At 39.5% G+C, this 25575-nt stretch overlaps 1 long non-coding RNA gene across 1 annotated transcript; it reads left to right on the top strand.

The window, feature by feature from the left end:
• On the top strand, positions 1–24203 carry LOC132665135 (uncharacterized). Its single transcript, XR_009603993.3, has 3 exons — positions 1–88; positions 337–448; positions 22668–24203. It is a non-coding gene; the product is annotated as an uncharacterized LOC132665135 (long non-coding RNA).
• The last annotated feature ends 1372 nt before the right edge of the window (positions 24204–25575 follow it).

The raw sequence follows: 25575 nt of genomic DNA, 5'->3' as shown, positions 1-25575 counted from the left end.
TTGAAGGATTTGTCTCTCACCTTGTAAACAAGTGACATTAAACTAATTAGGTCATTTGGTATGTTCAATTACTGGGAAGCATTGTCAGGTAAGAAGTGTTAAGAAACTTAAATTACATATATATGGATATACGTTCTCAATATAGGTATTCCAAAAATTGTTAAAAGTTTCTAGACATCTGTCAGTACTATCATGTCCAATTATTAACCGTAATTAAAATATTTAACCTTAATAATCTGTGGCTGTAAACAGCCACAGAACTATTTACTTATCAAATGAACTCTCATCTGATCTTTAACGGTGACCACTTTTTAAAAGTCTTTTTATCATTTACAGGCAGGTTTTACTCTGATGCTTTCACAAAGATGCTTCATCTTCAGAGAGTCATGAGAGAACTTTGGCAGGTACTCTAGAGTACAGGTTTCTCATAAGATCATGAAACAACTTGGTAAGAATTTCCAGAACTAATGGGAATACTGGACTCAAGTAGAACAAGAATAGTATGGAATTGAATGAGCTGATGAAGATGATTACATTTTTTCTTAGATACACTGCTGGTTCCTTCATGTTGTAATTTTCTAGATGTAAGGAAATCTTTTCTCTTAAGCTCTTTATGACTTTCAGTAATTTTGTAAAGTACACCTCTGTGAACAGAATGGAAACACCTAATTTTTCTACTTGATCCCCCCGGAATTCAGAAGTTTATTGAATTCCTGTAAATAACTGTTCTTACTATCCTGACAATAATAGTAATTCGCTTAAGTTCAATAAGAATCTGTTTTCCTTCTATCAGGGCAGAATTGGAAACATTGGTTTAATTACCAAGGCTTTGGCTGGAATACCATATTTGAGAATATACATAAAATCAGTTGTGATTCAGACAGTTTTAAGAAACTAAGCCAACTAAGGTGGATTTTACAGAGCCAGTAAAAACTCTTTGGAAAAAAGCAGCCTGGTGCCTTGCTTATAGGGTTCTCAGCAGCCTTAATAGGTGAGTAGGGAAGGTCATTCTTGGCAGGCTTGGGAACCTCAAGGAGAGAGGAGTTTTCCCAAATCTATAGGCATTGCAGGCAAAGTCCAATGGTGAGTTATTGTCTTGGCTTCTTAACCTTGAAAGACTTATAAAAGTCTAACCTGAGATTCCTTTTCATTTTTTTTTCTTCCAAAATTTTATTTAAATTCTAGTTACTTAACATATAGTGTAATATTGGTTTCAGGAGTAGAATTAAGTGATTCATCACTTACGTATAACGCCTAGTGCTCATCATAACAAGTGCCGTCCCTAACACCCATTGGCCATTTAAGCCCATTCCCCGCTCATCTCCCTTCCATCAACCCTCAGTTTGCTCTCTATCCTTAAGTCTCTTATGATTTGCTTCAGAGATTCCTTATGATAAGTTTCAGCAAAGCAGATTTCGAAAGAGCCTTATATGGTCAATCACTATTCATGTTTCACTTACGTAAACAATCAGGCCAACTTTAATGAGACTAGATTTATTCTGCAGATTAGTCTGTGATTATCTTCAATAGAAATGAAGGCGATAGTACAAGAAAAAATTATGTGTCAGTAGAAAATTCTAACATAAGCTTGTGAATAACAGATTCTAGTCCTGTCATCATTTCCAGTTTTGTTTTTTATCTGCAAGACCAAACTGGATCACGATTTCTAGTTTCCTCAGATATCCAGCCATAACTCTCCAAACTCCACAAACATTTCCAATTTTCTCCAACCCTCCTGACTTGCAATCACTAAGAACAAAACCTGCCCTTGACTCTCTTTGAAAAGGGCCACGCCAGGTTCTCTTTACTACTGACACAGTAGCTAAACATCAAGGACTTAAACCCTTGGGTCCACATTCAACAATTAAAATGGGCTCCTCCAGACTCTTGGAAATGCACACAAGCTGGAGATCTAAAATGTCAACGGACTAAGGAGATTCCTCCCTGAAGAAGACAGCACCTTAAAGTAGACAGCTCGCCCAAGATCAAGACCAGAGGTCAAGATCTTCATCTCTAAAATGGAACCTCTATTCCTTTTGCCACTGGCTTTTTTCTGTTAATGCACAAAAAGACAATGCTCCTGAACTCTGGCAGGTATTGCTGAACCTACCATTAGGGCCACAGATGCGAAACGTAAGTCCCTAGAGTCTCTTGCTACGGTGGTTTTAGACAATAGAGTTGCTTTGGATTACTTATTCACTCAATGAGGAGTCGTGTGTCACAGAAAACACCTCCTACTATACCTGGATCAACACTTCTGATATTATATATAGGAAATATAAGAAATTAACAAACACATCACTTGATGAAACAAATTGATGCCCCTTCAGGTACATGATCTATTTGATACCAACTGGTTAGATTTAAGGGTCCCCTGGCTAAGGAGTATATACTTCAGTTTTTTTGTTATTCTCCCAGTAGTTATTACAGTCCCGGTGCACTATGTTCTCTGCAAAGCCATAAGGACATGTCTGCAGCCATCAGCAACTCATCAGATGGGCTCAGTGCACTTGTAGAAACAAAAACAAGATGAACAAAAAGATAAGTAGCTGAAGCAATTCTTCCATTGATCTGACTTCATCACCTAGGGTGGTTTCACAAGGAGTCAAGATCAATTTAACTCTGATGGTGACAGAGTGACACTGATACCAAATTTTTTGCCAGTTTCTCATATGTGAGAAGATAACCCAAAAAGGGGAATTGTTAATTAAGCAAGGAGGCCATTAGACTGATGTGGCCCTAATACCATCGCAGCCTACATAAGCAAACCAAAATCTAAGCCTATAAATGCCTTAAGATTATGAAAGACAGATGCTAAGAACAACCAACACCAATAGCCAGCTAGGCTTTAAGCTGGAGCTGATCAATATTTTCTGTACACAGCTTCCACCTTCTATGAAAACTTCTTCCCCAACTCCTATAGCTGGAGTGCTCCTCACCACTTCTGATTTGGTGCTGATTCTAATCAATGCTTGTTCCGTAAAGCTCTAGAAATTCTTAACCTGGACAAATTTTCTAAGAATTCAGCTCTAACCCTTCTGTCTTCACTTTTTCTGTCATCACAATTTCACCTGAGCACCCACTTTGCAGCTGGTGCACAACACACACACACACACACACACACACACACACACACACACACACCCCTCCACCCCAAACATCTAAAATTAACATTCACAAAAACCAAGGTTTTATTCAGAAAACAATTAACAAAGTGTGAGTACTGAGGAAAATACCTTACTTCTAGCAACTGTAGTTCATAACTAACCCTCCGGTATTAGTTAATAGCAGCAAGGGATGAATGGGAAATTTAAGTAAAATGAAAAGTGATTTCAGAATAATGAGCTATCATTACATACCTGGGGCCACAAGCAACACAAAAATAGAACAAGTAAACAGACTGTCAACAGGAGATTCCTTTAAGTTTGAAAAACGATTGTGCATCTTATAAAAGCACGATGTGTGGTCATTCACGTCTAAGGGCTCGAGCAATACTCCACACCCAATTTACACGTTATGGAAGATTCTTTGATTAAACACTAGGCAGTCGGGGCTCAAATAGAATTGATTACACTTCTTACGGGAGCAGCCTGTTTCACTTTGCTGAGGTTTTGCCCCCACACACTAAAAAACACTTGAATCAGCTCAGAAAATTGGTCAGATGACTACCAACTTTATCCCTTCCGGCGACAAAATACAAAATAAATTAAGTAGTGTGAAAATGTGTAAAAAAAAAAAAAAAATCTAGGCACGGGAAGCATTGTGAGAGGTGCAAAGAGAATAAAGTACTATGGAATATTCCCCATAAAGAGATCATGGAGGTAGAAACATCATTCTTGCTTTCTGCTATAGCATCGGTGTGTAGAATAATGTACACAGTAGATGATAAAATATTTTTAAATGAGTGACTGATGAAATTCCCTGGGCAACAGAAAGGCAGTGAAGGTCAATAATTTTGAAACAGTTGAGAAAAACAGTTCAGCCCAAGTTGCCTTCTGTAGCCATTGTCCAAAAATTGCATCTGCCAAAGACAAGAACAAAGACTGTCAGATGTGTATCTTGGGGCTCTGGATAGGACGGATTAGCTAAGGTTTGGATTCTGGATAAGCAGCAGCTAATCCAATGTCTAAGAAGGATTTACCACTTTGTTTCCAGATTAGCTGGGTTGGAAAACCCAGAAGTCTACAGTTAGATGGTATGGGGTAAGAAGCTTAATCTAAAATAAAAAAAATAGAGGGAAGCCTGGGTGGCTCAGTCGGTTAAGCGTCCGACTTCAGCTCAGGTCGCAATCTCGTGGTCTGTGAGTTCGAGCCCCGCGTCGGGCTCTGGGCTGATGGCTCAGAGCCTGCTTCCGATTCTGTGTCTCCCTCTCTCTCTGCTCCTCCCTCGTTCATGCTCTGTCTCTGTCTCAAAAATAAAACGTTAAATTTTTTTTTTTAAATAAAAAAGTAGAGTGTGTGACTCTTGATCTTGGGATTGTGAGTTCAAGCCCCACGTTAGGTGCAGAAATTAATTTAAAAAGAATAAAACCCTAAAAAAAAAAAGGTAAATTCAGGGCTGGAGCTTCCATGAGTAGCCCATGCTTCAGCAGAATAAAGTGGCTAAGAAGGTGGCAGTGTGAAAATACCATGCAGTCCAGGGGAGGAAATGAAGGCAAATCAGGTTTTTTCATACTTTTCCATTTCCAGTGCAAGCCAGGTCAATTTCTGAACTTTGCTACCATTAAAATGTTTAAGACGTCTCGGTTTATCTTTTAAGAGTTCATTTGAGCAAAATTCGAATCAAATAGTGCAGCACCAAAGCAGACAGGAGCCAGAGAAAAGACATATACAGAAAAAGTAGAAGCAAAGAAAATAAATTATTTGACTGGCTATAGCTTAAGTACCAGTTGGCTGTTTGTGTTTGTCCTTAGGTTTCAATTCCATAACCTTGAGGTATTTAGAGGCTTAGATCCTGGTTTGGTTACATACATCGCCTGGGCATTAGAGTCACGTGAGCCTCCTGTCCTCCTGCTTTAATTTAACGCATCATGATACAACTTTTTATGACTTCCATTTATTTATTCATTTTACAAATAAATATTGAGCTCCAACATTATGTTGTACACTACTCTATATGCTAGGAATCGAGCAATGAAGAAAACAAAATCTGTGCTCTATAGACATATAAAGAGGGAGAAGCTGCAAACTGTAAATACACGAATACATGTTAACATGGAAGCAAGTGGGCAAGGAGAATACAAAGAGCCAGTAATTGGACTTGACTTCAGTTTTACGAAGAATGATCACAGAAAGACTCATCAATAAAGTGTGTAATTAAGAAGTCATTAGCAGAGGTATTTAAAATCATGAGACCAACAAGATAACCCAAGGAGCGCATACAGCTTTAAAAAAACAAACAAACAAAAACCAACTTTTTTTAAGCCCTTCTTTTTACACTTACTTGAAGAGATTTCTGCTTCTTGCAACCAGACAAGTTTGAAATGAAAGAGAAAATGTTACTGGAAGCGGCTAAAGATGCCTGATACCACTTTGTTCCCAATTCAGGGTCTCAGAATGCTTCACTCTGCTTTCTGTGTATCCTTTCATTAACTCCACTTTATTTGAATTAGCTAGATTGAATTTTGCTTCTTTCTACCAAATAACCTTTTATGAAAGAATCTTAATCATAAACTTGGCTTCAAACGTACCACGCACTTTGCTGGTCCTCTTAAAAACTCTTTGTATCCCTTGGCAAAACCAGAATGCCAATGCTGCCATTTGGCTAGGCCCCTAAAACTAGTCTTGCATTTAATTAGTTTTAATCCTATTTACAAATGATGAAGGCAAGATGGCAATAAATCACTCATTAAAAATAAATTCTTTCCTTAACTCGTGAAATATATAATAATGTCTGCTTTCAGTCTGTGAAAGAATAAATTTAAAGCAAGCAGAATGTTGGCCATACTTTTAACAACCCTGTGTACCATTTGAAGAACTCTCTCTTGAGACCGTCTGTCAAATATATGAAAGAAAATGGCACTTGGAAATCGTTGCCTGCTGTAGCTGAAGGCTTCCGATATATTTTCCTAGTACTTTGTAGAATCAAAAAACTTTGTGTCAAACCATATGGTTTTTCCCTTCATTAAAAAAATAGTTCTGCTTTGTTTATTCTTAAACAAAATAATCCCTCTTACTCTATCGAAACTATTAAAGACTTTTTCCTCAAAGGCTTAAAAATAGATGGCCAGGATAATAAGCAAAAAGCAACTTGAATATACTCTGATTTTTTTTTCCTCACATTAGATATATTTTATACCCGTTCAACACAAAAACTTATTATCTTGACTTAGTAAAACTCAGAATTTCAGCTTAATAGTCAATCTGTAAGTTCTATTGACTTGCCAGTTTAAATAGAGCAGTGATTAATGGACAGAACTGTCAAATCACTGCATTGTGTACTTGGCGCTAAAATAACCCTGTACGTTAATTACACTGCAATAAAAAAATAAATAAATCCTTATGCTACAGTGTTACAGATATGACAAGAGGAAGGACAATAAGACAGAGACCACACCCTAGGGAAGTTTAATTACTGACACTCATAAAACCACGGGGTAACAAAGCAATACCAGGGCTGTTTAACACTGACAATGTGAGAACAGGGGGTGAGCCGCGTGGAAGCATGGAAATCCTCTCAAACAAGAAAGGTCTGGTATGGGCCTTTTACAGGTTATCAAACAGCAGCAGCAACAAAACATTGCTCTGATTACCTCGAACGCTCCATTTAACAGTATCTGCCATACAGAAAGCATCATGCGATGTCCCAGGAAGGCACGCACTTCATAGACATAAGACATTGTCGCTGACATCAGACCACGGCCCAAATCCTGGGAGCGGGAACAAGGGCTCACCAAGACTAAGAACAAGTGAACAAAGGAGGAGGGCCAGTGGATGTCCTGTGATTTCATGTGGTTCAGGTTTCTCTCCTAGAAGCCTTTATTATGGCAATGCTCCCTTTAACATCTGGCCTACTGATGCTATTGAGGCGAAAACTACCACACGGAATTTATTAGGCTAACAGGAGAGGCCAATCTTTCTCCCAAATTGGAAAAAAAAAAAAAATTTAGCGCCCAAATACAGACAAAATGTTAAGTGAATTGTAATACTTCCATAAAATAGAATACCATGATTTCACGTTTTTAGGGTATTACGCCCACCTTACAGCCACATAAAGACATATGCAGATACCAGTATCGACACGTGTCAGTAGGAACAGAAAATCAGACAGGAGCACTTCCGTAAGCTAAATTTATTTATCTAAATGATGAAGAAATGGACAGGCCCCGTAAAGATACCTAGCAGAGAGAAGAGCAATGTTCTTTTAGGGCAACACAAACTTCCTGGTCCCCAAATGTCACCGGCTGGGCTCATGGGAATGGATGACAGTATCTAAACCGAGGATGTTAATCCATAACTTTAATTCTAACCTTTAGTCTTTACGTGTACACAGGGTGGTCCAGCATGAGCCCAAACCTGTGTTATCTGTGGACACCGTCTTACCTAGGTGAGAGGCACCACAGGAGCACAGTATGATTTCTGGCTTACAGCGTGGCCAAATTCATTCAGACCAAACAAACCTCTCTTTCAATGCCCTCAGCGTCTCCCGGTCGACATTGTTTTGTCCAAACACACTCCTAAACTCAGAACTGAAGGATGAGAATAAGAACTACTCAGGCATCTCTGGGAATCATTTGCTGGGACATTAACTCAACTTTAGGGCTGATCTTTGAGTAAGATGCAAAACTGTCTGTCATTTTGTAAAAATGTATAGGCACAGGCACTGGGGGTACAGGTTAACAGTTATGATACAGCTCTCCAGGTTATACTCAATCATTATACTGCAATTGACCAAATGCAAGTAAGTAGTACATGGTGGCATGAAAGCCAGGTGTTTCACTGTTGCAGTGGAAAATTACAAGCAAGCAGGGAGGGACCTAGAATGTTCCATGTGGTAATGAGTTAGAGTTGCAGACAGACTTCACCTCAGCTTAATATAGATACAGGTGATTACATACAGAAATATTCGTAGGTATGTGTACGTTACACAGGTTACTACACATGTATTGACTAGCTCTGTCAGCTAGTGGGTCTAGAAGCAACGGCAGAAGCAAAACGAGACGATCACACTGACTGCCCAGATCTTGGTTTCTAATTCTCCAGTACAAGGAATGAGCGTTCCTCGAAGAAATGCCTCACTGTAGGGCTGGGGCAGGAAATATGCAAGATGAATCTGAGACATTTTGTAATGCCAGGAAGTAGGAAGTTCTTAAAAGTAACACACGCACACGCATAAGGATTTGTCGGAGTGCAGAGACCAACTGAAAGATTTCCCAATAGCTAGTTGCAACACCCTGAGTAACAAAAGAGTGGCGCTGGATTGTAGCCCAAAGTATAAATAGTCATGACTCCACAGTGATATAGTTTTTAAATACATTAATAAGCAAGGGAGAGGACAAATATCCCATGCAGAAAAATTCCAAATAATTTCTGTACATACTTCACCTTCAAGGAGGGGGAGTATAACTCCCAGTCAGTAAGAGTGGTCTGTACATGGTGATCTCCTTCCAAAGAGTACAGTATGGGGGCACTTGGCTGGCTCAGCCCATGGAGCAGGTGACTCTTGACCTCAGGGTTGTGAGTTCAAGCCCCAAGTTGGGTGTAAAGATTACTTAAAAATAAAATCTAAGAGACAGAGAGACAGAGAGAGACAGAGAGAGAGAGAGAGAGAGAGAGAGAACGAGAACACACAGTATGGAAATAAAATGGAGAAACCAGAAAGGCTCCGATGGCCAGACGATCAAGATGAACATCAATAACTGTGACTCTTGTTGATAGTTTGTGTCCTTGATACAGTGTGATGAAAATGGTGTGCTTTACTTCTGTATTATTCCCCAAACACATACCCCCAGTCTTCAGAGAAAAAAACATATAGTAAATTCATCTGACAGTGGTGCATACCTGAGCAGTATTCTTAAAACTTTCAACCAACCAAAAATAAGTCCAAAAAAATAAAAATGGAGGAGCCAAGAGAGATCACAGAAGACAACTAAATGCCATGTGGTGTCCCAAAGGGGATTCTGTGATAGAAAAAAAGCAGTAGGTGAAAACTAAGGCAATGCAAATAAAATATGAATTTTAGTTAATAAATATTAGTTTATCATAATAAATGTTCCATACTAATTCAAGACATTAATAACAGGGAAACGAGGTGTGGGGCACATGGGATACCTCTGTACTATCTTTTCAATATTTCTATAAAATGTAAAGTGTTCTAAAACAATCTATTAGGAGATACATTGGCATGTTGATTAAAATGAAACCTATAGTGAAAAAAGTAGATACAGTACAACAATGGAACTATAAGGAATATTTTTATAGCATGTGTTTTTGTACCTTTGTTAACCAAAAAGAGGGAAATTGTCCCCAATGAGATATATTGCTAAATATAGGGTTGTCAGATTTTTTTTAAATCTTTTTCATCATCTTTTTTCTCATTTTCCTAACTTCCTCAGATTTTTTCTCTTGAGAAATTAGAGGATAAATAACAATGATAATTTTGCCAACTTCACATTTATTTTTAGAAAAACTTGATCATTTAAATGGAACTTGTCTGTTTCTAATGATCTAATAAAACTGCCCCTGAGGGCAAGATAGAGCTTCCCAAAAGCAAGTTCATAATTCAGGTGGCTATGGTAACTGAAAAATACTGCAAGCATTTTAGCCTGTCACAAATTTACATCTAATTTAGATGTGAGTTAAAAATAAAAATATACGATGTTTCCTTTTTCTGCATCAGCTGTACATTTAAGCAAAAGGTAAAGAGAATAAATGTATCTGTTTCCTGGCTCACATGGAAATGTCTGAGACATTCAAAATATTTAGAACTGTTCAGAATGTTTCTGTGAAATTTTTTATCTGATACTGTAATGACAAATATTTTTGGAAGCCTTGAATTTGTATGATCTATCTTTAGTTTTCCATTTAGCACATATCCTAAGTCCAGTGGGCAGGTTCAAGTGTATATCTCCCACCGTAAAAAGAAATTGTCTAATTTGAAAGTATTTCTAATGCCTAATTCAAACCAGGAAATCAAAATGCAATTTTAATCACTTATTTTCAGACTGATCAGTTGTCTAGTGGAACAGTTAACAAAAGATGGCTAATTATGAAAGATTGAGATGTAAAGGGTGCTATTTTCACATAAACAGTTTTTCCAAAACTGGAAATCCAAGAAGAATCGCATGGTCTAGGAGGAGAGAAACTTGAGTAGGACTACATCAGGTCCTACCTCCCCCTTCCTTGCACAAGTTATATATTATGGTTTACAAAAAAAAGTGGTGATAGTCTTCACTGAAACAGATATTGGACACAGGGGACTTCTGGCACAGTGGTCATTTGGCCCTCCCAAAACTTCCTGTATGTTTGAAGGTGAGGGGCAGAGACCCAAACGAATCCTGCTTATGATTGGAGCACAGATATCAACAGCCTTTCTTGGTGTGGAAGGGTAAAGACAATTTTAATTTCGGTATGATCCTGGGGAATCCTGAGGAAGAATTTAAGGAAAGGGACTAACATGAAAAAAGAAATCCAGCAAGAAGGCCAGTGGCTGGCAAGGGAAGATGCTCCTGAACCTGAGCCAGACCCTGTGCTTGAAGGGGAGCTCAGCCCTCCCCCAGGCACCTGAGAAGCAGGCTGGCACCTGCAGAAAAGGTACGAATGGACGTGAAAGAAAGCTCTAGATCACTACGGGCTCTGACACCCTGGATCTCGAGAAACCGTTGTTATAGGGCTCTCTGCAACTGTCTTCACGTACTGCAGGGTTTCCTATCAACTTGGACAAAGCTGGGACACAGCTCTCCAGGGCTGGCCCACAACTGGATCACCACCATTGCCATCACAACGAACAGAGCAGATCTCCAGTTCCGAGGCCGCATGGTGTGCGCGGGGCCAAGAGTTCTACTCGCTTGAGAACAGTTTAGTGAGCGCACCTACCTGTCTGCCACAAGGCTGCAGAATCCCAGCTTTCCCAGCCTCGGGTGGTGAGGGAAGGGAGGGATCTTGTATCGCTATCCAGTGTAAGGATACTGGTGTGGGAGCTCCTCACCGTTTCTTCACGAACAAGAGTGTCCCTGTGTTCTGAGCGACAGTGGCGCCCGTACGGAGTCAGCTGATGCAGGTGCACTGACGTTTGGCGCTTTGTCACCGCATCGCAACCCCCTATTATCTTCACTACTTTGGGGGTCTGAACGCTTGGCCAGTCTAAACGGGCATCGAAGGGTAACAATGGTAAAACGACCTAACAGAAGTTTTTACCAAATGGCAAAACTGCGTAACTCACGGTGATGTTTTATGTTTGCTTGTCGGTTTTTATCGCCTGTGCACATAAAGCTTCATGTATAATGAAGTTTCATACCAGAGAAATTCACAGTTCAGGGAGATTTACACCTTTGTGAATATAGGTTTGTTTTTTTTAAATCTGTAGAGTACTCCAAAAAATCTTCCCTTGATGACAAAAACGTCCTGTGGTAAAACGGCTCCTCAGCCCCCAACGTGTGGTTAGTGAGGCTGAGGAAGGAAATTCTTATTTAACATAAATAGCCACTCACAACTATTGGCTACTACGTTAGACAACACAGGTCTGCAAGATTAAAAAAAAACGTTCATTTTTTAAAAATATGTAGTTTAAAAATATTCTTTTTGTCAGTAGTGTAAACTCTCTTCTCCACCGAGGTACCAAGGAGAGGCTGTCTTAACGCGACAGCAAACTTACTAAGTGCTGTTACATGGAAGGTTTACCGGATACTGGCATCTACTTCCTTTACCACAGAACTGGTTAAAAAGCAAGCAAACAAACAAACAACAAAAAACACACACAATTCAGGCAGAAGAGGAATCAGCGAATAGCAACAAATGGCCATCATACCTGGAAAATCATTAGCTTCTAAACAGTTGTGAACTGGCTAAATCATAACCTAAGACCCTCAAAACAAAGGCCAAATAAGCCAGGTTACTGCAGCCATTTTAAAGGAATTTATTGAATGCCCACTAAAGGAAACGTGGTTGGTTTTTACTTTTTGTCTTTTGGATACCGGAAAGGCTAGAGAAATAATAGATTTTCAGTTTGTCTGCACTTTAGCTATTGTTCACATAACTTATCTATAGCTATTTGCCATTCTTTTCTATCCAATAAATGCTGACACAGATTCATCAGTAATATCTGTATTCTACCATTTTGATAAGCAACTTTCCTCTCCATCCAGATTACACTGACCATTTTAAAATTATGACTCTACATTCTAAATTTATGTTTTTCTTTGCAGAATTCGAAATTTAATCTGTTTTTAGCATCGGGATCCTTTATGATGGATATAAATGGTGGCTAACACAATGTGACTCAGAAAGAAAGATTGACAGTCTATGTTAGTCTCCTGATTTACAACTTATTTCACTCTCCTAAATCAACATCAAGAAAAGGAAACAAGATATTAGCCATGACATCTTGCCATTTTCTGTTTGGATAAGAATAGTGTGAGGGTAGTGTCTTGCCTGAGTCATCTTTTGATTATACCAGATTCCTGACCTCTTCTTGGTAGGCACAGGTAAGAATCTGTAATACGTTTTGGGATTTGTTAAAACTTTAGGTGATGGGGGCACCTGGGTGGCTCAGTCAGTTAAGTGTCAGACTTCAGCTCAGGTCATGATCTCACAGTTCATGAGGTTCAAACCCTGTGTCGGGCTCTGCGCTGACGGCCCAGAGCCTGGAGCCTGCTTTGGATTCTGTCTGCCCCTCCCCCACTCACGCTCTCTCACCCTCTCAAAAATAAACATTCAAAAAAAAACCTTCAGGTGATGAAGAACAGACTGCAAAAGAGTAAGACTCCCTTCAAAAATCACCTCCAAGCTTTATCCAGAACTTACCCTCCATCACTCAATTTGGAAACAGTAGTCTAAAACATGTCACCCAGAGTACACAAGAACTATTGGCACTCTTGCACATAAGATGCTGAAGAGCTTTCTCCTCTCTATGCAGTAAAAAATGTTATTGGTTAAAAATCCAAGATAAACCACATTTACGCACCTTCACTTTCTGCACTTCTCATATTTGCAACCGGGTAGTAGAACATTATGAAAACTTTATGGAAAGACCAGGCACAATGTCTGAATGGAATCACCTGTGAAACCCATCTTCCTGCAGGATGCCAGTCCCCCGTCATCTTATTTAGTTGTACTTAAGCCTGCATCTTGTGGTTACTTTAAAAACATTTTTTTTAAAAGTAGCCACTTTCTACTGATATAAAACGGAAATAAATTTTTAGGAGTTAGTATTTTTCATATATGTGCATAGAAATACTATTTATAACAGCCCTAAAATGTAGCATTCTTATCAGATTTGTTGTACTATTCAACGTAAATTACAGTTATGATGACAATGGGTACTATAAAAAACACACTCATCTTTCCAAAATCTCTACGTGAGGATAGTACATTGAAGCACATTTTCTTCATTGCCACTCACTCAGCTGTATCTTCCAAAATTCCTACGTTCAAGCCCAAGGCTCCAGGCTGAAAATTGGATTTTTAGGAGGTGACTGAGGTTAAATGAAAACATAGGGCTGGGCCCTAATCCAATAGCACCGTATCCTCGTAAGATGAGAGCAAGCAAGATATCCCAGGTCATCTACAGGCCAGGAAGAGAGCTCCCACAAGAGAACTCAACCATGCTGGCTTCCAGCCTCTGGAACTCTGAGAAATTATGCTTGTGTTGTTCTCTGCAAGTCTCTGGAGACTTGCCTGGAAGACCTAGATCTGTACTCTCACCTCCTGCACAAACTCCAAAAGGGTGGGCTCCTGCAAGGGGCCTCTAGGAGCTCCTCTGGAGATCTGGCCTATCCAAATAGGCCTCATCTAATACTGCTTTGTAATGAAATCTTTTCTTTGCTCTCAAGACCACTGATTAGTTGAAGCCCATAGGCTCTAAACATAGAGCCAACTACGCAACTTGGTCATAACACAGCTATCAGAAATGATGTGCCAGTCCTCCATTTAAAATACAAAGTTGGAATCCAGTAATATGTGTATAAAGTACAAGAACGTTACCTGTGTCTGGGAAGCCCAGCTAAGGAAGGACTCATCACTTGTATTATGGCAGGACGGTAACTAGCTGGTCCCAAAGAGGGTTTGTTGGCTGAACTTCCACAAAAGACTGAGGAATTTGGTCATGTGCCCATCTCTGGTGAGACCAGCTACCCTTGACATCGTCTGTCAAGAAAAAGCCACTGGACCTAGTGACCCTCCTGCCCCCAATCGGTAGTGAGCACCTGAGTTGAGGAGAAAAAAAACCCTTACTTATCTTTGTTGTCTAGTTTTATTTTACCAATTTCTCATGAGCTTGTGGTCTCTATAGAAGATTTCTTCATTTAAAGGAAAAAAAAATAATCTGATCTTAACACTTTGATTAAAGTATTGATTAAAGCAAATACGTGATTAGGGAGTGCCTGGGTGGCTTAGTTGGTTGGGCGTCCAACTTTGGCTTGGGTCATGATCTTGCGGTTCATGGGTTCAAGCCCCGCATCGGGCTCTGTGCTGACGGCTCGAAGCCTGGAGCCTGCTTCCGATTCTGTGTCTCCCTCTCTCTCTGCTCCTCCCCTACTCATGCTCTGTCTCTCTCTCTCTCTCTTTCAAAAATAAACAAACATCAAAAAAAATTAAATACATGATTAGAAAATCAATCTCTAATTAGTATGGTAGAGGGGATTATGTATCAGTCCTCAGCAGAGAATTACAGACGCATTCCACGAACATAACCACCTTGCCTTCCTCCCATGACTCGCCAAATAACTCCTTCTGAGACTCAATGGCTTTAGTAAATCAGTGTCAGAAGATCAAGGCAGAAATTAGGTAGATCTCCTAGAACTACAGACCAGAAAAAAAGGCATTTTCACAACATTTTCCTATTTTTTATTCATTCTAGTTCCTTTACGTTGTACTCATTTCTGTCAATGGAAGCCAGGCTACACTATGTAAGGATGAAGCAAACCATCTCACTTTGGAGGAGTTGGCAGTCCTTTGTCACTCAGCAGGCCTCAGACACCTCTACCACCTGAGCCCTAAGCTAAAGGCGTTTCCTCACCACTTTGGTTATCAACTAATATTCCTTCTTATCTCACCAAGAAAGTATACTTTGTCAAAGAATTTAAAAATCACCGTGGACAGTTTTCTCGGTGCTGTGTGTGGGTACACACACAGATGGGCTGGAACCCTGGGCCTGCTGAAGAACACTCCTTGGAATTTGAATTCCCCTAACTTAATCTCACAAGCAGACTCCCAGAAATGGGCGGAGTTTGTTTCAGTCGCTTACATCTGGTGTGTGGGCAGCCATATTGACAGACTCACATGAACAGGTGTAGGGACAAAGGAAAGGTATACTCTCTGAGAATGCGAAGGACAACTTCTTACACCTGGAAGAAGCCTCACTCTCCATGCATGGAATCTGCCATAACTGTGCTTTAGGGAGCCAAGGAAGATATGCTGACATCTAAGATCTCTTGTTTACTGTAATCTACCCCCAATTACTTCATTAGTCCGTGGTCACAACCAAGCTATTTATCAAAACCACCTAATTCTAAATTTCTAATGCCAGCTATCCTGAACCAAAAATTGAGATTTAGACAAGTTACTATGCCATCATTCAACAAATGCTACACTGAGTATTACTCCATGGTTTGAGTGTTATATCCTGTTCCCACCTGCTCCATTCCTCACCCTCAGGCCCAATAAACCCAGTGCTTATTCATTCCAAATATATGCTTGTGTTTGTATTGTTCTTTCCCTAAGAATTGCCTGTCACCTTCTCTGTGGAGCTTTTTCTCTGGCCTCAAAACACATCAGATTCCACAGCACAAAGAGCTGACAGCTATCACATTCTGTCTCAGATTACAGTAGCTGGTTCTCTAACAGAATTGGGTGCTTTCATATAGTCTTAGTTTCTTTCCCCAACCCCCAATACATAGCTTAATGCAAAGTAGTACATTTTAAGCCTTTGTTACAAAGGATGTACTTTAATTGAACTTCAAGATTTTGATTTCTCTAAATAAGAACAAAAAAAATATATTTCAACCACTCCTTAACTTCCAGAATTATGTATAAATATTTTTTTGCTTTATTTTTGCAACTCGTCGCACTGGCCTAATCATTAAGTCTTTTAAGTTAAATATTCAGAGAGGTTGGTCGTGGATATGGGTTGCTATGGTAATGTGATCCTGCCAATATCTAGTGCTCTTAAAACTTTATGAGTTTTCTGAATGTAAGAACCCTAGGATAAGCGTAACCTTTACACTTTAGGTGCAGCAGTATAATTTTGAAAGTTATGTCTAAAGGGAAAAATAAAGATAGATTTACATGTCTTAGAAACGTGTGCTTTTAAAATAATGTTTATGTAAAAAGAATAATATTCTATACAAGAAGCTTAGGTCCCATAATCTGAAAAAACATATTTTTAAGTATTATGGGAATAGAATATTACCCTACTGATTATACACTTTGAAAATATATCTATATGTTTGACCGAAAATGTCTCACTGGAAAGATGCTTTGCAATACCAAATCATTACCACTAGTAAGATCTTCTAAGATTCATACACCTATTGCCTTACATCACAGCAAAATTACTTACCATCCAAAATCATCTACCATTTAACACTATCTATAGACCAAGAACTGTGATTGCATATAGCTGGCTACTAAATCACAATTTTTGTGATTTGAGATAAGCAGTTGCTAAATAAAAAATAAAGATCTCTCTCACCTAAATCTAATGTAAATTTCAAAGGTTTTTAATTCAGTTGGATCTATTCAAATCTTTGTTTTCTAAAATAATTCATGTGTACCTTTCATCGAATAAAACAGTTTCATAGTTAACTGATTTATAGAGCATTATGTCCAATGAGTATGTGAAGTAGAGGGAATGATTATAACTACTTAGCTTCAAGAGATATGTGATGGACAATGTAATTGATGGTTTATGCATCTCCATAACTTTCTACATAAATCATGAATGTTTTATTACACAGTTATTTGTATAATTTCTTAAGTACATGTAGGTTTACACTGCTATATAATATCAATGCCTCTGAATAACAAGAGACATAATCAGCAAGCTACTTAAATATTGTGCTTATGAGAGGGTATCATTCATAAACATGCAAAAAGTTTTGTATTTATTCTTAAATTTTTAGAGTTTTGCTTATTTTGTGACACGTTAATAGTGAAAACTCTTGTTTATAGCAGCATTACCAAAAATAGCCAAGCTGATGTCCATTGACTGAGTAAAGATGTGATGTGTGTGTGTGTGTATATGTACATACATACATATATAATAGTCCATATATATATAATGGACTATTACTCCATCAGAAAGAATGAAATCTTGCCATTTTCAAGGACATAGATGGAGCTAGAATGTATTATGCTAAGAGAACTAAGTCAGCTAGAGAAATACAAATACCGTACGATTTCACTTGTATGTGGAAAATAAGAAACACAATAGATGAACATAGGGGAAGGTGGAGGGGGAAGAGAAAAGAAGGAAACAAACCACAAGAGACTCTTAATGACAGAGAACAAACTGAGGGTTGACAGAGGGACGTGGGCAAGGGGGGATGGGCTAGATGGGTGATGGGTATTAAAGAGGGCATTTGTGATGAGCACTGGGTGTTGTAAGTGATGCATCACTGAATTCTACTCCTGAAACTGATATTGCACTGTATGTTAACTAAGGAGAGTTTAAATAAAATTAAAGAAAAAGATGTGTCCTTTAGAAATGATGGCTCAGTTAAGTGACCAGCTCTTGATCTTGGCTTAGGTCATGATCTCACAATTCGTGGGATCAAGCCCCATGTTGGGCTTTGTACAGACAGCACAGAGCCTTCTTGGGATTCTCTCTCTCCCTCTCTCCCCCTCCCAGGCTCGCTCTCACTGTCTCTCAAACATTAATACAAATAAGCTTTTAGAAAGATTTAATAACATAAACTCAAAGCATATTTTTTTTTCTTTGTATTCACCCATTCTAATGAAAGTAGGCATTGTATATTGCTTCCTATTTCTCATTAATACAACTTTGGCCATAAGGTATGTTTTCAAATCCAGAAGAAAGTAGCAACTGACTGTGAATTCATACGTGATCGGGTCATTGCTTATTTCTTCCTAAGTAGTAGCTATAGGAAATGGCAAGTCACAGCAATAAATGGCAATTCATGAAAAAAACCAGGAAAGCGCATAACCTAAGGGGAATCTCTGTGTGTCATTTGTTAGAGCTGGTTTGTGATGGTCAGCAGTTGGCAATTCAAGTGCAGAGGAACATAAATCGTCCTATCCACATTAAAGACTTACTCAGCTTCTCCCCTAAGGACAAATCACCCCAGAGGATTGTTACAGAATCTGCCTCAAAAAAATTTTTTTTCTTACAAATTGTACTAATTCAAATAAATTTTCTCATAATCCCTCCTTGAAAAAGGTAAAGATGTACTTCATAATAACAGAACAGGTTTAAAACTCTGAACGAGTACCTTTACTGACTCCCAAAGGCTTACGATTTTTTCTTGCAAAACTACATTTGGATCAATCTCACTTTCCCCCACATCAGTTTTTCCCTCATAGGTATCATTAAAATGATGTCTGACTTTATCATCTACATCTAGGATATTTGAAAATACAGGGCTTGAAATACATATGATGACCTGAAAATAAATTTGACAAACCTTATCAGAAGTTTCTCACAGAATTTATGAAATAATTAAGATTTTAAAAATAAAACAAAGACAAAAATTACAAAGGATTTTTAAATATACATGCATAATTTAATAGTTTATAATATTAATAATCCGTTCTACTAGAAGTCACAGTCTCTCAATAAGGCAAAGGTAGAAAATATTCATCAAGAATAAAGGGTTTAATTAATAGCTGGTGTGGTAGCTAACCAGCAAAACTGAGAGACTACAATCCAGGGTTGACATTACCAAAATTAAAATAGACCAGTAAGAGGAGAGGTACTCATGAAAATTAAAAGGAAGCGAAACTACAATCCTACTCAAACCATTCAGCACATTGGAGATTCAATCTGCTGGTAATGTAACTAGCAAATAATTACTCATAGCATCATAGCATTCTCTGATCTTATTCCCTTCGCTACACACTGAAGATAAATATCCACTTTCTAATAGTACTTAGACTTCCGAGTCAGATATTTTTTATCATTTTGTTTTTGTTTTTTTGTTTTGTTAATGTTTATTTATTTTTGACAGAGACAGAATGTGAGTGGGTTAGGGGCAGAGAGAGAGAGGGAGACACAGAATCCAAAGCAGGCTCCAGGCTCTGAGCGGTCAGCAGAGAGCCCGACGCGGGGCTCGAACTCACGAGCTGTGAGATCATGACCTGAGCTGAAGTCGGACACTCAACCTACTGAGCCACCCAGGCGCCCCTGTCATTTGTTTTTTTTTAAAGAATGCTCCTTTCATCAGCTTCAGAGAACATATAACAAATTAATTTTGTGTCACGGCAACTAAGCAGATTCTAAAATCAAAACACTTTTGTATTTATTACTTTTTACCATTAGCTAATACCAACACTTAAAGGTACTTCACAGGAAGATCTTTAAATGGAAGCAACAGGAGTTCTCTAAGCTCTATGCTTTCACATTCAACTTTTCAAAGCAGGTACCCAAGAGTCCAGACCAGCCATGCATATCACTTCACCTCACAGACTCAAGAGTTTGATGCCAGAAATATACTTTATCTTAGTGTAAGTTTATTCCTGGGCCCTTATAAAAAATCCATGTAAAATAATGGTATTGCTGGCGAATATGAGTAAGAAGTCACCTAATGAGCTAATTATTTATCTCCTAAGGAATCCATAAGGAGGACTGCCACTACAATTAAGAGCTTATGATATCGGTGAAATCACTGTTTGGTTTTGACAGAACAATCTGCTTACATTTTCAACACCTAATTAACACCCTTCATCGATGGCATTTTAATACATTAGTGAATCATTCTGCAAATGCTAATGGTATATTAAATATGTTTGATCAATATTAGAGAAGTGGGTTGTAATCTATTTCATACTAATGGGCATCATTTTAAGTCTTTACCGCTCTGTATCTACTGCTTAAAGGATTGGGATATAGAATTGGTTAGATTTCCCATAGGCCTTTCACAAACACTGCATCAAAGAATCTAAAGTATAAAACCTCATTATATCATCAAAAATACATAGTTTAAAAATGCCAATACTTTTACTTTTAAAAATCAATATCATCAACACAAATAAAGCACAGTGTCTGAAGAGGTGGGACCCATGACTTAAAAGTATTTTGTCTTTTTTTAAGGGATTCTGGCATGCAATGAGCAAGATCACTGAGGGGTGAGCAGGTCTATTTGAATAAGGAATCTCAGGTCTTCTGGGAAGGAAAGTTTTCAATCATTTATTTCTGGGATTCAAGGTCAGTTAAACCTTTCAGAATAGACCCGGTAGCATCAATCAAGGACCAATGGCTAAGAAGAAATGGAACTGGCGTGATAAAATCACCAAAAGAGAAGGGATGGGTCCAAAACGCTTGCTTGCCTTGCAAGAAACAAATCGGGATGGATGAGTGAGCACAGGGGCTTGGGGTAATGTGGAACAGCAAACACTGACACCTGCTCTACTCTGCCACCACAAAGGCAGGCTGGCACCACCCACCTTGGCTTATAGGCTGAAGCATGGTGGGTTCTTGGGGAAACATAAAACCATCGTCTTCCCTTTCCTTTGCTAACAAACGCAGCTTTGGGATGGCCGCATACAGTAAGAGATGAAGCCCCAGTCCTTACCACTTTGCTGAACAACTGTGAGCACACAGTATTTCTGGGTTTCCATGAAACTGCACTCAAGTGGCAGCTAATTCTGAAGCAAGGAGTTTTGGTCACCTGTGATAGATTCTTCTAACCTCAAGAGGGCTTATCAGAGCTCTGATTTCAGCACCTCTAAAGCACATAGGATTTTCCTTAAATAACACTGAGAACAACAATGCATTCCGAGGGAAGATAGGTTGTACTTCCTTCTAATCCAGCATGGAGTGCCTAAATCATTTGAATTACCCTTAATGGACCATGTTTCCAGATTTAAATTAAAAAACAATATATCCCATAAATTTATAAATCTATTGCCTGACCTGGATGCTTAGCCAAGGGAGTATTAAGAACTGCCACACTGAATCTCATCTAGGATCCAGAGCTCCTTTTCTTTTTTCCCCTTGTCTACAGCAGAAATCCAACGTCCTCCTGATATCAGTCATCCCAGGCAGTAGAGTGACTTCTTTGCCTATTAAGTCAACCACAGGAGGACGCACATGGGCAGTGAGCAATTTCAACTTTCAATTCAGAAGAACCACGGCTATGTTCTTGGGTAAAATTACTTGTCCTCTCAGCAACAAAACTTTCAAACTAGAGTCCCAAGTTGCTAGGACAAAGAGAAGAACTTCTTCCGGATTTCATAATGACAAGATCTACTTCCATTTTCACTATTTTCCTCCACATTTGTGCGTTCTGATTACGGAGGGAAAAAAAAAAAACCAAATGTCAGAAGTGGTTTTTAAGCACAGGCAGTGCTCAACAGAACCAGTACCCCAACAACACAGTTTTGTCTCCAAGCTCATGCTATAGCTGAGTCACATTCTGTTAAACCTGCTGCTTATGGGTAAATGAGGACATGGTAAGTCCAATGAATTCAGGGGATTGAAGCCCATTAAGACAAAATATAACCTTAGTGGAGGCAAGATTTACAGGGTACCACGGTAACAGGGAAGGCATTCTCTGTCCACACACGGCGAGGCTAATAGAAATGCTGAGAACAGAAAAAGAGCAAACCTCCACTGAGATTAAAAATCTGTCCTCAGAATAACAAGAAACTCTCCTCCATAACTGAGAAAGTATGTAGGTATCTATTGATGTGTGTGTGTGTGTGTGTGTGTGTGTGTGTATACACAAATTATCCCAACATTAAGCAGCTTGAACAAACATTTAACTCACATCACCAGTAGGTCAGATATCTGGGTACCTCTCACATTTTTCACCAGGCTGCAATTAACGTGTTATCCAGGGCAGTGGTCAAGATTCAGAGGGGGAGGATCCATGAAAGAGATCACCAGGGTACAGACTGGCATGTCTCAGGAGCTCCACACGAAAGCTCAAAGCAACTAAGATTTTCATTAACCCTCTCTTTGCCATCCTTCCACTCTCTGCCCTTGGCCAATCCAGAAGCCACTCCTACATACATAGGATTTGTTAAGGTCCAGTACAAAGTCTGTGTTATCCATTGCCGTGTACCAAATTATATCAACAACTCACCTTAAATTATAGATATTACCTTACAGTTTCTTAGGCTGAGGATGTGTCAGTTAATTATGATGCCTCTGACTCAGAATCTCTCACAAGGATGCCCTCAAGATGTCATTTGGGGTCACATTCATCTCAAGGCTTAACTAACGGAGGATTCACATCCAAGCTCATACTTGCAGCTGTTGATAGGGAGATGTCAGTTCCTTGTCACATAAGCTCTCCCTATAGCTACTCACAACATACATTTTTTTTCTTCCAGGGAAAGATACAAGGAAGAGAAGAAAGGGAAGAGAGAAGCAATAGAAGTTGGTCTTTTTGTTGCCTATTTTCATCATTTTGCCATGCAAACCTGCCATGCAAATTCACCATGCAAACCCATTAGTTAAAAGGAATTCACCATATCCAACCCACTCTGGATAAGAGAAAATTGTACAAAGCATGAAGTCCAACAGGCAAAGATCATTAAGAGCCATTTGGGAAGCTGCCTACCACAGAGGGGATCACAGTAATGAACCTGCAATCTACACTACTGGTCCTTCCCAGAGCATGTCAGTTTAGCTGCCCCTTTGGCAGGTGGGAAACTCAGCAGTAAGCAGCTGCCAGATTAGCTTTGATGAAGGGAAATTTGGCATTGTTCAGCTCATAGAAAGTCATCATCCCTGACAACATGACCATTTTGTGCAAGGGCCCATTGAAAAAAACGCCTGAATGATCAGGGAAAGAAGCTTATTGGCATGCACCGATGGGTCATCCTGTCTACCTAACAAGAACAAACTTTTTGCTACTTTCGTCAATATCTTCTGGTAGATGTATTTGTGGGATGCAAATTATTTTAAACTTTGTTCCCCTTTCAAGATATATACCTTTCTCGTAGGGGTCTTTGTCACTAGCTTTTTAAGTCTCATTTTTCCAAGTCTCTGCCCAGACAGCCAAACAATTAACCACTGCTCATGGATCGATGTAAATATTTGCCTCCAGTCTTTCCTCATTTCATACTAAGTGGACCAATGTACGACCCAAAGTTCTACCCATGGGGATTCTCTCCGTCAATGTCTTACGAGGCTAATCTGAGTTAGATTGTAATTCTATAGCATCCCAATATTACCTGGTACCAACTTACCATGCAAATACTTTAGTTGACCATAATCAGATTACAGGAACTTCCTTAAAGGTTTGCCTCTGTACATTGAGAAGTAGTGAAGTAAAACCAAGTGTCATGAATGTCTGAGCCACATGCCCTTGAAGTATACTTGGGTCTTCCAGACCTGCTAGAAGCCCATCTCATATATACCATTTCCAGTTTATAAGGAGACGGGCATGTTTTGATAGATCAGATAGCCTCATCATGAAAAGAAGTTTGGGTGGTATGGCAGCCAAGAAGGTGTTTCCTCAGGTGTCTCTCCAAAAGAAATGCTAACGTAGAGCATGCAGTTAGCTCATAGCCTTTCACAGACATGCCCTTGGAATCTGCTAGTGTTTTCACCAAAGCCATGCTTTCTTGGCTGCTACCACTCAATGAGTAGGTACAGTGGGAGTACTAGAGTTGAGCCACCTCTGTCCAATGCCGGACTCCTGTAATGATAAATCCCTACCCTAGACCTCCCATTAGCCTAACTGATACTTTCTCAAAACTGCACTGCAGTCTGGGGCTGTGCTTTATCCAGTCCTCCTGCCCTCCTTGTCTTATTTTCAGACTTCTCACACTGTTATTATAGTCTGAAAGTCCTCTCTGGTTACTTCTTCCATCCTTCACAAGCGTTTCCCCCAATAAATTCTCTCCGTTTCTAATTTTCTGTTGGCATCTGCTTCTCAGAGGACCTGGATTAACATAAATGGTATAGTCACTTCGTACCCTTGGTCAGCTGCTCAATTTCTACCAGTGCTCAGTAGCAAGTCGAGAGACACTTTTCAGGTAGAAAGGAGGAGACGGCCTTACTTCAAAACTCTAGGGACCTGTAACTATCATCCTCCTGTCGACAAAATTGGGCTCATTAGATATTCACTATTTCTTCTTGGTCATAATCACATGCAACAACATTTGGTGTATCGTGTCACCTAACTCAAGTGTCAGGATGGCTAACACTACAGTCCGCAGACCCCTTTCCAGCTCAGCCTCCCGGGTTATCTGGTAAATGTATGTGAATTTCTCTCTTCGAGAGAGATACTGATTTGTCCAAAACGAGCAGAGACCTGGAAGTCCACCATGAGACAAGACTCGGAAACTTCTCAAGGTTTATCTTGCACCCCCCGGCACGTTTAGATCATTTTGAGTCATGCCTGGTACTCACTACTTCATGATCACTGGGTCAAAGTAGCTTAATCGTCGTATGCAGAAAAAGAGTAATGCTCCGTGGGATTCGAAAAAAATCAAGTTACCTCTGGACTTTATTATAACTGGGAACAGAAGGGTTGACCCAGCTCCGAGGCTCTTAAGATATACTACTGTCCCTTTCAGAAACAAACTGTTTCTGCTTTCTTTCCTGAAAATATAAAAGTATTTGCTAGAGCCAGATCTGAACACCAGAGACTGTGTCGATTCGCTAGAATACAAATAGCACATCCAGAAACCCGGCTACAATTGATAACATCATCTGATTAAATTTGCAATAATTTCCTGTTGTTCTCCCTGATCCATCTGGCTTTTGCTGTGACCGAACCAGTGATTTAAAACCGGGATGTGGTATGAAGCACAACCTTGCATCTTTGCAGCCTTTGACAATGACACTAATCTCTTCCTTTTCCTCGGGGACATGGTATGACTTGCGGCTTATTATCTTGATGGAACACGTCCAAGAACTTGTTCTTGTCCCTTTCTATCATAACAGGTCATACTCTGGGGGAAGAGAACCAGTGTGGGTTTCTGTCAGTCTCTGAGCATCTTTACACTAGACCATGCAGAGTTATCATGGCAACACAGAAGACTGGTACCTTTTCTGGTTGTACAAGTATCCTCCTCTTGGAGCAGGCCTCGTCCTAACTGTCTGTGATTCCTACGCTGGCATACGATTCTAATTATGGACCCACACAGGCTATGAAAGTTAATGGAATAGGATGCAGAGATACTGGCGCCCCTTGTGAGGAATCTGCCCCCAGGTCCAGTCATGAGGAGTAGATTTTATGTAAAAGCTGGTTCCCTAGCAGGGTGTGGAGGGTGTGATTCTGTCACC

The sequence above is a fragment of the Panthera onca genome, chromosome D3 (assembly GCF_046562875.1).
Source record: "Panthera onca isolate mPanOnc1 chromosome D3, mPanOnc1 haplotype 2, whole genome shotgun sequence".
NCBI classification, from domain to species: domain Eukaryota; kingdom Metazoa; phylum Chordata; class Mammalia; order Carnivora; family Felidae; genus Panthera; species Panthera onca.
This window is presented reverse-complemented; position numbering and strand designations above follow the sequence as displayed.